General features: G+C 52.3%; 1 protein-coding gene across 5 annotated transcripts in view; it reads left to right on the top strand.

Annotated features, from left to right (window-relative positions):
• LOC147025695 (xanthine dehydrogenase/oxidase-like) overlaps positions 1-11761 on the top strand; it is a 400539-nt gene that overhangs the window by 245320 nt on the left and 143458 nt on the right. The gene's annotated exons all lie outside the window — the stretch shown is intronic.

Below are 11761 nucleotides of genomic sequence, written 5' to 3' on the forward strand. Positions count from 1 at the left end.
CAGCATGAGCGTGAAAATGTTTAAACTTTTGGTGCAAGTTATTTTTTCCTTTCTAATGTTTTTATCTACCACGCAATTTTTATATGCCCGATATATATATATATATATATATATATATATATATATATATATATATATATATATATATATATATATATATATATATATATATATATATATATATATATATATATATATATATATATATATACACATGCCCCGGTTAGAATAGGTGTACCATATCCCTGTGTGTCGTAAGAGGCGACCAGGGTTGCGTCAGGAAGGGCATCCGGCGTAAAAACCTATGCCAAATCATTATGCGGACAACAAAACGAATTTCCATACCGGATCGGTCGAGGCCGGGTTACCAACGACCGCCACCGGTACTGGGTACCAGTGGAAATTGTGCTACTGCTGGGCGAAGGAGGAGAAGGAGACTGGGAATGCGAGTCCGGAGGCAGTGGGAGAGGGGGAAGGGTAGAAGTGTGGAGGTGAGAGTTGGAACTCTGAATGTTGGGACGATGACTGGCAAAGGGCGAGAGTTGGCTGATATGATGGAGAGAAGAAAGGTGGACATACTGTGTGTACAAGAGACCAAGTGGATGGGGAGTAAGGCAAGGAGCATTGGAGGTGGTTTCAAACTGTTCTACCATGGTGTGGATGGGAGGAGAAATGGTGTCGGGGTAATCCTGAAGGAAGATTATGTCAAGAGGGTATTGGAGGTGAGGAGAGTGTCTGACCGAGTGATGAGTGTGAAGTTGGAAATTGAAGGGGTGATGATGAATGTCATCAGTGCATATGCCCCACATATGGGGTGTGAGATGGAATATAAAGAAGATTTCTGGAGTGAGTTAGATGAAGTGGTGGAGAGTGTATCCAAGGATGAAAGAGTGGTGATTGGAGCAGATTTCAATGGACATGTTGGGGAAGGGAATAAAGAGGATGAGGAGGTGATGGGGAGGTACGGTCTCAACAAGAGAAATGTGGAAGGGCAAATGGTGGTAGAGTTTGCAAAAAGAATGGAAATGGTAGTGGTAAACACGTATTTCAAGAAGAAGGAGGAACACAGGGTGACATACAAGAGTGGAGGAAAGTGCACACAGGTGGATTACATCTTAAGTAGGAGATGCAACCTGAAAGAGATTAGTGACTGTAAGGTTGTGGCAGGGGAGTGCAGCTCGACAGCATCGATTGGTGGTCTGTAGGATGACTTTAGAGGTGAGGTTGAGGAAGAGAGTGAGGGCTGAACCAAGGACCAGATGGTGGAAGCTGAAGGAGGAAGACTGTTGCGTGAAATTTAGGGAGGAGGTGAGACAGGCGTTGGATGGTGGTAAAGATGGGTGGGATGATTGGGCAACGACAGCAGAAGTGGTGAGGGAGATAGCTAGGAAGGTACTTGGTGTGACATCTTGACAGAGGAAGGAAGATAAGGAGACTTGGTGGTGGAATGAGGAAGTACACGAAAGTATAAGGAAGAAGGGGTTGGCAAAAAAGAAGTGGGATAGTCAGAGAGATGAAGAAAGTAGGCAGGAGTACAAGGAGTGGCGTCGAAAGGCAAAAAGAGAGGTGGCAAAGGCCAAGGAAAAGGCATATGACGAGCTGTGTGAGAAGTAGGATACAAAAGAAGGGGAAAAGGATTTATACCGATTGGCAAGACAGAGGGACCGAGCTGGGAAGGATGTGCTGCAGGTTAGGGTGATAAAGGACGCAAATGGGAATGTGCTGACGAGCGAGGAGAGTGTGTTGAGAAGGTGGATGGAGTACTTTGAGGAGCTGATGAATGAAGAAAATGAGAGAGAGAGAGAAGGTTGGAAGAGGTGGAGATAGTGAATCTGGAAGTGGGGTGGATCAGTAAGGATGAAGTGAGGACTGCTATGAAGAAGATGAAAAGTGGAAAGGCGGTTGGCCCAGATGGTATACCAGTGGAGGCATGGAAGTGCTTAGGAGAGATGGCAGTGGGGTTGTTAACCAGATTGTTTAATAAAGTCTTGGAAAGTGAGAGGATGCCGGAGGAGTGGAGCTTAAGTGTACTGGTTCCGATTTTCAAGAATAAGGGTGATGTGCAGAGCTGTGGAAATTACAGAGGGATAAAGTTGTTAAGCCAAACCATGAAGTTGTGGGAAAGAGTAGTGGAAGCTAGGTTGAGAGGAGAGGTGACGATCTGTGAGCAGCAATATGGGTTTATGCCAGGAAAGAGCACCACTGATGCGATGTTTGCTTTGAGAATGTTGATGGAGAATTATCGGGAAGGCCAGAAGGAGTTACATTGTGTGTTTGTGGATTTAGAGAAAGCTTACGATGGGGTGCTAAGAGAGGAGTTGTGGTATTGTATGAGGAAGTCGGTAGTGGTGGAGAAGTATGTGAGGATCGTGCAGGATATGTATGAGGACAGTGTGACAGCAGTGAGGTGTGCGGTAGGAATGATGGACCGGTTTAAGGTTAAAGTGGGATTGCACCAAGGATCGACTCTGAGCCCTTTCCTGTTTGCAATGGTGATGGACAGGTTGACGGACGAGATCAGACTGGAGTCTCCATGGACTATGATGTTCGCAGATGACATCATGATCTGTAGGGAGAATAGGGAGCAGGCTGAAGCAAGCCTTGAGAGGTGGAGGTACGCACTGGAGAGAAGGGGAATGATAGTCAGTCGGAGGAAGACGGAGTACATGTGCGTAAATGAGAGGGAGGGTGGTGGTATGGTGCGGTTGCAAGGAGTTGAGGTGGGGAAGGTGGATGGGTTTAAATACTTGGGATAAACTGTCCAAAGTAACGGAGAGTGTGGGAGAGAAGTGAAAAAGAGAGTGCAGGCAGGATGGAGTGCGTGGAGAAGAGTTGCAAGAGTGATTTGTGACAGAAGGGTAGCTCTAAGAGTGAAGGGGAAAGTATATAAGACGGTAGTGAGACCAGCTATGTTGCATGGTTTGGAGGCGGTGGCGCGAACAAAAAGACAGGAAGCGAAGCTGGAGGTGGCAGAGTTAAAGATGCTGCGATTTTCGTTGGGAGTGACGAGGATGGATAGGATAAGAAATGAGTATATTAGAGGGACAGCGCAGGTTGGACGGTTTGGAGACAAAGTGAGAGAGGCGAGATTGAGATGGTTTGGACATGTGCACAGGAGGGAAACGGAGTATATCGGGAGAAGGATGTTGAAGATGGAGCCGCCAGGCAGGAGGAGAAAAGGAAGGCCAAAGAAGAGGTTCATGGATGCGGCGAGGGCGGACATGCGGGTTGTTGGAGTGTCAATGGAAGATGTGGAGGATAGAGCGAAATGGAGACGGTTGACCCGCTGTGGCGACCCCTAACGGGAGCAAGCCGAAAGAGGAAGAAGATATATATATATATATATATATATATATATATATATATATATATATATATATATATATATATATATATATACATATACATATATATATATATATACATATATATATATATATATACATATATATATACATATATATATATATATATATATACATATATATACATATATATATATATATATATATATATATATATATACATATATATATATATATATATATATATATATATATATATATATATATATATATATATATATATATATATATATATATATATATATATATATATATATATATATATATATATATATATATATATATATATATATATATATTGTCGCGGATTCGCGCCCGCCAGCGTGCGAACGGCCACGTAACTCGAATCGCGGCACGTCGCCCACCGGACGGACAATCCAGTCGTGACCCTCTCGGACTAACGCCGGGAACTAGTCACGGGTGGACCTTTCGGCCTCACCACGATCGTGCCAATCGGCCCCCCGCGTGGGATAGGGTTGCTCGCCAAATTCGACCTACCTAAGTACCCACACGGAGGGTAGACCGGCGATCGCACCCTGCCGCAGGTCAACTTCGGACACGTGCCACTTTAAGCGACCCGTTCCGTACTATCGGGATAACCGAGCGGTGTTATCGTCGGCCTCGACGGTTCGATTAATTATCGGGCGTTTTAGCCCACGACCAACCCTTTACGTGAAGTAAGATGGAGATTCAATAGAGGAAAAGACGAAGCGAAGCGGGAAAACAGTTCAACATAAAGCACATTTATTTCACGATGAACGGAAAGCACACATATACAATTACACCAAAAGCAAATGTAAAAGAAGAAGAAACACAATATTACACAAAAAGCAAATATAAAAGAGAAACACAATGCAGATCTATTACCGACTACGCGAGCACACGGCAACACTTATGCAGTTTTACTTCACAGACGGTGCCGACAACACATATACCCAAAGCAAAAGAAAAGGACCACCCTCAAGGATGAGGCGGGCCTGGGGCCGAGACCGCGTCGGGCCTACCCGTCTGGTGATGAGCCGCGAAATGGCGCTGGCGCCCCGACTCTGCGGGCCTCGCTGGGACTGCCTGGTATGGGGTGGGGACAGGGCCCCCTTCTCGCACTATCTCAGCGCGGGGGGAAACAGGAGGGGGTTGTTGATGCTCGGGGGATGGAGGATATCTCCCTGTCTCGGCTCCCGCGACGAGCGTCTCCACCACGACCTCGGTCGCGCCGCCGGCCTCTCCCTCCGCAGCTCCCCAACTCCGACACGAGCACCCCCTCGACCGCCTTCGCCGCCGCCACCTCTCCACAGCTCCGTCCTCTTCACTCTGACTACTACCACTTCTTCCCAGCTCCACCGACAAGTCCCCTGACTGACGAACGCGGTCGTTTATATCCCCCTTGGCCTCGCTCCTTCACCTTTGACCCTTTACCTCCGACCCTTCACCTCTAACTGGCTCCCCATTGGACCGAGGAAAAGTGGGCGTGAATGCTTTTTGATCCATGAATTTGCATATAGCGACCACACTCCAACATACCTGGAGGCGGGGCCAAATCGCCCCAGCTCGCCGATAGGACGGAACAGAAGTGGGCGTGAGTCGTTTTTGATCCGTTTTCTTCGGAAAGGCCGTGCCTCTGCACCCGCTGCTCGGTGCGCGCTCTGCACGAGTCCAGTATCGGTGCCCACAAGTGGCGCGGGAATAGTGGTGATGCGATGGTTGCGAGGGCGAGTTGTGACGGTAAAGGTCGTGGCTGTTGTGGTGAAGCGGCGTTGTGGTTGGTGGTTGTTGTGATGGCTGTTGAGACGTGGTTGGTGGTGGTAGTAATGGCGGCTGGTCCAAAATAAAGATAGTAAAAGAAAAACGGCTCTCCTGAGGGTCGCAGCCCGAGTGAATGACATTTATTCCCTCTAGACAACGGGTTTGGGCCTAACTACACATATACTTACAGAGATATCTCACCTATGGGACCTGAATGGTGGTTTGCGAATTTCGTCAACCACAACACTACCCCCTCCCCTTTTTACAGACTCGTCCCGAGTCGTCAAATTTTCGTGTGCCATCATGTGTAGTTTTCCCCTAGTACATTTTACCTACGGATCCCTGAGTGCGACATTCATGGTATTCGTGTCCCCAAAATAAATAACCTGAGGGCTGAGTAACTACCTAAACAAACTCACTCACACGGACGACTTAAATAAAATTGCTGGCGCTAAGACAAACATGCCGGGGGCGCACTCATATGTACAGTACATCTTAACCTTAACTTACCAATTTTACACTAAACCATGGCCCAGGATCACTGAACTCTGCAAAAAGAAAGCAGTTAGCAGGGAGCCAGGCTGCTCGCATGCAGTCTCTGGCTCAAACAATGCAGGTGACAGGGAACGTGGCCGGCTGCTCACACGCAGTCCAAGGCCTTCCCTTTTGAACTGAACGCAGTGAACCACAACGGTGAATGGGCTGCACAAATGCAGTCTCCGTGCCAGCTCAAGTGGCACACGCAATGAACACAACGAATGGATGGATGAATGGATGGACGCAAACACGGTGCACGGGCCGCCACAGCAGGCCCGTGTTGTAGCTGCCAACAGGGCAGTTCTCGCAGCTTGCAAACTGTTGCTTTCTGATCCTGGCACACATGGCAATGAACAGGGGGGGGGGGGCAAAGCAAAAATTGAACGGGGCTGGTGAACAGGGGCAGTGGGCATGGCATGGCAAAGGTGATCAGGCAAACACAGCCCGCAGAAGAAGGCCGCTGCAGGCAAACACAGCCGGCAGACGAACTGGCCGGCACAGGCCTTGCAGAAAACAGCTGCAGACGATCCGGCCGGCACAGGCCTTGCAGCACAGCAGATGCAGACGATCCAGCCGGCACAGGCCTTGCAGCAAAACAACAGCTGCCGATGAAGTGGGCCGGCCTTTGCCTTGCAGCAACGCAGCCAGCAGATGAAGCTGGCCAGCCTTTGCCGTTCAGTGGAGGTTGGTGGAGGGAGTGCGGTGGTGCTGGCCACTCGGAAGGCGGGCTCCGACCTACCCTATGGTCTCCCTCCCAACCTATCGCCTTTGCCTGCCACTGTCTATACCCACTGCCTTAATTTGTCAAACCCCAATTTAGCCCCAATTTATTTTTTTATTTTTACTTCCCCACTATAAATCGTCCCCTAACCCCCTTTATCGTCTTTGTTCGGCTAACCTATCCTGTCACCTAGCCTTCTCCCAACCCCTACGTTCCCTTCCCGGAGGGGAACAAGGGAGAGCTAGCATCCTGTGTCGAGGCCCAACGAAGCCTCAGGATGGCCTCCCCAGAGTTCAGCGATCTATAACCAAAGTGGGTCCAGCGGCCCACAACAAGAGCGAGGGGATGGATGGTGCGGAGGGGTACACTTCCTATTCTACCCTATCCATTTAACTGCTAAACTACCCCGGGGCTTTCAACAAGCGCCTCGCGCTTAAGCTATTGGTTCTAACAACCCAGATTCCCGTCGCCTGTGTTGGTGTCCTCACAATTTCGGGCCTCGCCCCCCAATTTTCTTCCCGTGCCCTCACACGGTCTCATGGCTGGGACACGTGGCTCCCTTTGGCAGGCACGACCCTCTGCCGATTCTCCGACGATGGCACCCCCGGGCACTACACTGCCTCCGAGCCTACCAGCTCCCTAAACACCGGGGAGTGCCCCCATGGCACCTCCCCTGAAACGCACATGTGGCAGGCTGGCTTCCCAGGCCCCTTTCCGAGGGTCACCCGTGCCCACAACACTGCCCACGCGGCTAATGGCGCCCCGGGCCCCCGCACCAAGCAGGCGCACCCGTGCCCACTACGCTATCCCGGCCCCCCATGGGCCCTTGGCCTACCACGGCCGACTAGCCTGGTGCCCGGGGTACCCACTCAGCGATACTCACCTTTCGCAGCCACGCTCCCAGCCCGTCAACAGGGCTCCTGCACCCCTCAAAATGGGTTTCGAGCCTACACTCCCACCAACAACAAAACGACCTCCATTTTTCAATTTAATTAACACCCTAACTCACTCTACACTGACCCCGGGGTCCCTTGGGCGGGAGTCACTCCTCCCCCCAATCACTCATCGCACCATGCAGTCCCCATTCGCTCCATACACACAGACCCGCTGGCCTCACTCACTCACCAAGTACTCACCTCACAACTCACCAACTCTTCAACACACACACCGCTGAACTCTGCCATCCTTCTAACTACCTCCCCTAACTAACTCGTGCTCCCACGTCGTCCCTTAAACTACAGCACGTTCCTTTTAACACTACGTAGCTCAGCTACGTCCCCACTACACATTCACTGTCTGTCACTGTCTTCGAAGTCAAAAAATTCATTTTATTTCCCAACCTAAATCTGGCGACAATCCCTCTAACTCATCCATTCCACAGACTCCATGAGGACTTACCCCTGCCCCATGGAGCCGGTCTAACTAAGCTAACCCTTCCCCCTAACTAGTTTCCATCCTGTGCCCTGGTCAAGGGGGTCTTCCACCCCTTGCCAGGGAATCTTGTGCACCCGAAAGTGAGGCTTGCTTTTTCTTTTTTCTTTTTTTTTACATGCGCAGCACCAGCGCGGCAACTCACAGCTCGCGCACTTTGCACCTGCCCGTGACGTCATGCAGCTGCACGTGTACCTCGTCCCTCCTTGGACGGTACCATCCGGCAGGGATACCCCTCCTGCCGGATTCCAACCCCACGTGCAGCCATGACGTCACCGTGCGCATAGAAAAAAAAACACAAGCCCCACATCTCGAGAGGTTCCCCACGCGAACACATGTGCTTTGCCCGTTGGAGCTTAACACACACTCCCGCGTGGAGAACCCATCCGGTCCAAATCCGAAATCCTGCCTAAACTTTGTCCGTCCGCGGGATCGGCAAATCCACCGCGTGCGTTTCCGGACCGGTACTTCACTCTCGCAAGCGAGCACGTGGGGGCCTCGTGCGTTGCACAGCACGGATCTCGTGCTCACTGCTGGGTGAACCCGGCACCGTCCCCGAAACAACTACAGCCGCTACTCGGCTTTCTTTCCTCTGTCGCAGTCTCCGTCTCCATTCGACCCACGCACACCTGCGTGTTACGACGCTCACACTCCATTCCATTACATTCACCCCGGGAGACGCGGCTGCATGTTCACACATGCCCACCGACATCTCCCTTACATACCGCTCTCTCACACACACGGTCTCCCTTGCACTCGGCCGTTCACTCACGCATGCCATTACCCTTGCACACGTGGCTCCCCTCACTTGCGGCCTTCCACTCACTCGTGCCATTTCCCTCACACAAACCACACCACTCACACACGCGGGGGCACTCACCCGCGGTGCCTCATCCACACACCGTGCCTCACTCACACACGCGGGGGCACTCACCCGCGGTGCCTCACTCATACACCGTTCCTCACCCACACACGTGGGGGCACTTATCCGCGGTGCCTCACTCATACACCGTGCCTCACTCACACACGCGGGGGCACTCAACCGCGGTGCCTCACTCATACTGGCCGTTTCACTCACACACACGGCCTCTTCCACTTGCGGTGCCCCTTTTACACACGGCGTGCTGGGAAGCACGTACTCCGGCACAATCGCCACCACACCACTCACACACGGGGTCGCTTCCACACACGGGGACGCACTCACACCTTGCACCACACACACAGGGACAACTACACTGGGGATTCGTGTCCCCACAAGGGTCTCCGGGGCCTCTATACCCCCCAAGCTCTCCGTGCACCCGTTCGCAGCACTCGTCCCCTCAACCTCGCAAAGCACGACCGAACTCACCTGGTCGTGACTCGCCTCAGGGGGGCACACTCCCTCCCCTCATTCCTGGAGGAGGCCATCCCGCTGCTCGCACCGGGTCCCTACACGCTCCGCGAGCTCAACCTCATCATCCTCCACTACCTCCGTGTGTGTGTGTGCGTCACTTACCCCGTCTTCATCGTGTAGTCTTCCCTCTATCGTTCCCATCTCCCGTGTCTCTGCCAACTCAGTCACCTCTTCACCCTTTACCTCCCTTGTCTCAACTATCATTTCCGTCTCTTCCCTTGTTATCTCCCTCGTGCACGTCTCCGTCACCCCAATTAGCTTGTCCCTCTCGGTTACCGTCACTTTTTCTGTCACGACCCTCGCCCAACACGCCCCCCGAATTATTTTTTCACCCGCCTCCACCGCGGGCCCGACAGCCGTTGCACCCCCTCCCAGCTCGTTCGCTCCCACACGTGGAGTCGCCATTTTAAGCTCCCTGCTAACGGCCTTCATGCCCGCCTGCAGGCTTCGGCCCATGTTCCGCGTCTCACCCCGCAGCTTTTTCGTTTCTTCCTTCATGTTTGTTTCCATATTTTCGTTCATGCTTTTTATTTCGTTCATTTGTTATGTATTCACATCCATTTTTTCGTTCATTTGCTGTGTATTCGCATCCATTTTTTCGTTCATGCCTTTTATTTCGTTCATTTGTTGTGTATTCGCATCCATCCTCGCTGTCATTGCCGCCAGCATGGCGCATAGCTGGGCCATGTCGGGTGCGCTTGGGTGAGCCTTTTCGGCAAGGATCGGGGGGTTTTGGTGGAGAGGGGGAGGGGAGGTGTCATAAACCGCGGCCGCCGCCCCACCTATTTCGGGCTCTGGGTTCAGTTGGGCGAGTTCGTGTTCCTGCACAACCAACATTTCCTGCACGGGGATTTCATCCTGGACCATGGATTATACACATTCTACATCCATTTCTAATACCCCCGGCTCCCGCTCGCCTTGAGACGCCATCTTGCTTCTCGTAAAGGGTTAATTTAGCTCGCTCGTAATTTGGAGGGAATCGGGGGTCGCTCCTCTCACCCCTGGACCGATTCCCGTGAATTTAGCTGGAGACAGGAGAGCCCGTTTTCCCGTTCTCCGATACCAGTGCCGCGAGGAGGGCGATGAGTTTATATCCCACTCCTGACACCAGTGTCGCGGATTCGCACCCGCCGGCGTGCGAACGGCCACGTAACTCGAATCGCGGCACGTCGCCCACCGGACGGACAATCCAGTCGTGACCCTCTCGGACTAACGCCGGGAACTAGTCACGGGTGGACCTTTCGGCCTCACCACAATCGTGCCAATCGGCCCCCCGCGTGGGATAGGGTTGCTCGCCAAATTCGACCTACCGAAGTACCCACACGGAGGGTAGACCGGGCGATCGCACCTCGCCGCAGGTCGACTTCGGACACGGGCCACTTTAAGCGACCCGCTCCGTACTATCGGGATAACCGAGCGGTGTTATCGTCGGCCTCGACAGTTCGATTAATTACCGGGCGTTTTAGCCCACGACCAACCCTTTACGTGAAGTAAGATGGAGATTCAATAGAGGAAAAGACGAAGCGAAGCGGGAAAACAGTTCAACATAAAGCACATTTATTTCACGATGAACGGAAAGCACACATATACAATTACACCAAAAGCAAATGTAAAAGAAGAAGAAACACAATATTACACAAAAAGCAAATATAAAATAGAAACACAATGCAGATCTATTACCGACTACGCGAGCACACGGCAACACTTATGCAGTTTTACTTCACAGACGGCGCCGACAACACATATACCCAAAGCAAAAGAAAAGGACCACCCTCAAGGATGAGGGGGGTAGGCGGGCCTGGGGCCGAGATCGCGTCGGGCCTACCCGTCTGGTGATGAGCCGCGAAATGGCGCTGGCGCCCCGACTCCGCGGGCCTCGCTGGGACTGCCTGGTATGGGGTGGGGACGGGGCCCCCTTCTCGCACTATCTCAGCGCGGGGGGAAACAGGAGGGGGTTGTTGATGCTCAGGGGATGGAGGATATCTCCCTGTCTCGGGTCCCGCGACGAGCGTCTCTACCACGACCTCGGTCGCGCCGCCGGCCTCTCCCTCCGCAGCTCCCCAACTCCGACACGAGCACCCCCTCGACCGCCTTCGCCGCCGCCACCTCTCCACAGCTCCGTCCTCTTCACTCTGACTACCACCACTTCTTCCCAGCTCCACCGACAACTCCCCTGACTGACGAACGCGGTCGTTTATATCCCCCGTGGCCTCGCTCCTTCACCTTTGACCCTTTACCTCCGACCCTTCACCTCTAACTGGCTCCCCATTGGACCGAGGAAAAGTGGGCGTGAATGCTTTTTGATCCATGAATTTGCATATAGCGACCACACTCCAACGTACCTGGAGGCGGGGCCAAATCGCCCCAGCTCGCCGATAGGACGGAACAGAAGTGGGCGTGAGTCGTTTTTGATCCGTTTTCTTCGGAAAGGCCGTGCCTCTGCACCCGCTGCTCGGTGCGCGCCCTGCACGAGTCCAGTATCGGTGCCCACAAGTGGCGCGGGAATAGTGGTGATGCGATGGTTACGAGGGCGAGTTGTGACGGTAAAGGTCGTGGCTGTTGTTGTGAAGC

This window comes from Eptatretus burgeri, chromosome 5 (assembly GCF_056783735.1).
Source record: "Eptatretus burgeri isolate ZD-2024b chromosome 5, Ebu_testis_v1, whole genome shotgun sequence".
NCBI classification, from domain to species: Eukaryota; Metazoa; Chordata; class Myxini; order Myxiniformes; family Myxinidae; genus Eptatretus; species Eptatretus burgeri.